The 3,509-nt window shown below is 42.1% G+C and overlaps 1 pseudogene across 1 annotated transcript; it reads left to right on the forward strand.

Moving 5' to 3' along the window:
• Positions 1–331: 331 nt before the first annotated feature.
• Positions 332–2,862, forward strand: LOC124030976 (annotated as a pseudogene). Its single transcript, XR_006838058.1, has 11 exons — positions 332–466; positions 623–807; positions 884–986; positions 1,252–1,342; positions 1,502–1,682; positions 1,817–1,922; positions 2,002–2,090; positions 2,166–2,257; positions 2,378–2,485; positions 2,604–2,645; positions 2,732–2,862. The product of XR_006838058.1 is annotated as an uncharacterized LOC124030976 (transcript).
• The last annotated feature ends 647 nt before the right edge of the window (positions 2,863–3,509 follow it).

Here is a 3,509-nt window from a genome sequence, read left to right on the forward strand (position 1 = left end):
GCATTTTGACTGTCGCATAAAATACGCTTTAAATCGATGTAAAAAGACCTAATCCAAACTTAGTGTGGTACTGTCAAATTGAGCAAACCAGATTGTTCAATCTTTTGATTCAACTTTATTTCCTTTGTAAATCACTATTCTGTCCGTCCATCATGTTTTGTGAGACGCTTTACAGACTACTTTTTGGGGAAAAGATGTGACTATTACTATTTTTACTTTTAAAACCCATAAAAATTCAAGGATGTTTTCAGACCAGGAAATACCAACAGTGATGATGTTGGTAGGTTTTTAAGTCTATAATTATCGCTCCTTGACCTCTCACGGGTGTTCCGAATTAAGATGATTAGGATCAATTGGTCCATAAATATTTCTAGTTTGTAGGCACTGTTAGATCATTCAGTCATGTCACTCCTTTGGCAATGTGCAATTGTTTTGGCTGTCGTAGCAGCAAGCGCTGCCAATGAAGGTACGTCTAATAATGAACGCATAATATGATTATGTACTGATACCATGTTAACTTGAATAGGCTACTTATCTCATGCTGACCGCCTAACAGACTAGCCAAGTTGTGGTGTTGGCTCTTGAGATGTGAATGATGACATTATCAAATTTATATTTTTAGATTTTAATGTGGATTGTGAGAAACACTCCATTAAAGTGACATGGAAGGTCAGTCCAGAGTTGGTTGAACATGCTGCCCGTCTTTTCCTTGGACACTGTGTTCCGTCCACATTTTCTGTTCTTCCCACGGGAGAAGGGATGGCGACATTCCACTACAACCTCAATGGCTGTGCCATCAAGAAACGGGTAATGTCTAACTCTTGACCCAATGTATGCCATTTTGGATCCTGCGACGACTAATGCTTCTCCTTCTATTCCCCAGGTGACTGGCAAAAACACATCTATTCAACCAGCCTGACTTACAGACCTAACCGAAAGCCCAAACCTGCTGCTATTAGTCACCATATTAAGTGTGTTTACATAAGGTAACCATCTATGCCAGGGGTACTCAACTCTTACCCTAAGAGGTATTTCGGTTCTACTTTATCATTAATTGCACACACCTGGTGTCCCAGGTCTAAATCAGTCCCTAATTAGAGGGGAATGATTATTTTTTTTAAATGCAGTGGAACTGAGTTGAGTTTTAGGGCTCTCTTGGGTGTAGTGTACTCTAGCTATGGTGTTGGAATCAAATCTTCCTAAGCCTTTGCCACCTTCATTATTAAACTAAACATTCCCCCTTGTATGTAGACCTGAGGGATGGATTCCCCATTCCTTATCCCTGCCTATGGTAGTGCTGAGGGTCATGGAGGATTGGTTTTCCACATGGCACTCCTCAATGGTGAGTGACTCATACAACATCAATTATTGTAAGAATATGTTCAGTCAACTTACCTGGTAAAGAAATTCCTAGCAGAGGACACTGCCCAAAGCTAGTTGAAACCTGTGGCTGTACAGTACGTATGAGCATTGCGCCCCTTCCCCTCTCTGTTGCATGTAGAAGACCTTACTGGTCTGGCTAAGAGCAGCCTGTTTCCCCTGGGCTCTTTCATCCCCATCTGGGCAGCAGTGGATCAGAAGGACCATCAGCCCTTGCTGCTGCTCTTGGAGGAGTGTGTGGCGGCCACAACACCAGAACTGCAGTCTGCGAGCCTGGTGTACCCCATCATCACCAACAAGGGGTATGTACCAGACCTGGCTATGGCCATGTAGGGTGCACGTTTTGGTTTTTGAAAAGTATTGAATACATTTTAAAGTTAGCTTATTTGCTGGATGGAAGTTCTGTTTGTCTGCTCATTGCACAATGCATTTTCAGTTGCCTTGCAGATGGGAAGACTGGGAACTCCAGGTTCCTGCCTAGGTACCACTCGTCTGCTATTCTGCTTTACCTGCAGTCCTTCAAGTTTGCCTTAGGCGAGGAAGTGAGTGGACCACAAGTTCTCGGTATGACTGGGTTGTTTTCATACTGTAGCTCTTGACTGTTCTCTTATTTCACCCCAGGTGTATATTCATTGTAAGCTTGTTGCATGGGACCCTGAGGTTTTTGATATAGAAAAGAAGGCCTGCCACTACATTAAAGAGACTGGAGAGTAAGTATTGGTCACATAACGACCATAATGACGTTAGTGCCAATGCAACAGCCAACTTTTTTTTTTTATTCATAGATGGGAGCTGCTGGACGACCCGTCTCAAAGTGACCTCTGCAAGTGCTGTGACTCGAGTTGCAAGCCTCGGTTGAAGAGGGGTGTGGATTCAGGTATTTTGAGGCACTTCATTTCAAGCCTGACTAAACTGTAGTTCCATATTAATTTGAGCTGATCACTCTTGAGTTCTGATGGGACTGCAGCTTGAAGTAATTTATATATTTTTTTCTCAGAACCCCAGGGCCTGGTTCAAAACTCTGTTCTTGGACCGCTCACAATAGTGGAAAACTCTGAAACCCGGATCCCCAGTGAATTTGTCAAATATCCTACTGTAGAACAAGGTTGGTGATTTTGGCATTGAAGACTATAGTTTACACTTGGCTTTTAATTGTATGAGCTTTGATGCCAAATGAACTTGAACCTGTAACCTACTCATCTGTCATTGTGTTCTGTATTCAGTTGACTGGTTGGTGTAATGGTCTGGAACACTTTGCTTGTCAGGTGTGTGTGTGTGCTGGTTATTTTACTGTAACATCCCCCAACGGCAATGAGATGCATGTTACTAACACTTCTTCAACCTGTTACAGGGATGGCTGTCTTTTCTGTCTCTACAGCCATCTAATTGTAGGTGGCCTGAAGGGTGCATCACTTTCCACTATCCCCAGTATGGATATGAAGTCCTTTGACTTGAGCACGTTTCAATAAAATGAATACTTTACAATGGTGTTTGTTTCTAATGGTTGTCAAAATGCTATGATCCTGATGAGATGTAGTGCGGCGCCGGTATCTACACAAAATAGCCAAGATGTGACCATCTGGTTGTAAGAAGATGATCTCAATGAGAGTGCTCAGTGTTTTGTGACTTCCCAGTGTCCTGATTACTCTTGAACTGTAACACTACTTTTGGCATAATTAGTTTGCTAATGATAGTCACAGCAGGTGTTCATGCAATGGTAACGCTATTTGAAAGATTGTCATAAGTGAACCTGCTTATTGTTGGCTATACTTTTTCAGCAGTAGCCCACCCCAAGATCAAATTGACAAGCCAAGTTTAGAGATTGTAGGTGGCTGATGGCCATGCTTAATGGCTGTGATAGGAGGAAACTGAGGCTGGATCAACAGCATTGTACATAGTTCCTCCACAATACTAACCAAAATTACAGAGTGAAGAGAAGGAAGTCTGTACAGAATATAATATTCCAAAACATGCATCCTGTCTGCAATAAGGTACTAAAGTAAAACTGTACAAAATGAGGTCAAAGAAGTAACTTTGTCCTGAATACAAAGCATTACAGTATGTTTGAGGCAAATCAAACACAACACATGACTGAGTACCACTCTTCATATTTTCCAAGCATGGTGGTG

The sequence above is a fragment of the Oncorhynchus gorbuscha genome, unplaced genomic scaffold, assembly GCF_021184085.1.
Source record: "Oncorhynchus gorbuscha isolate QuinsamMale2020 ecotype Even-year unplaced genomic scaffold, OgorEven_v1.0 Un_scaffold_19169, whole genome shotgun sequence".
Lineage (NCBI taxonomy): Eukaryota > Metazoa > Chordata > Actinopteri > Salmoniformes > Salmonidae > Oncorhynchus > Oncorhynchus gorbuscha.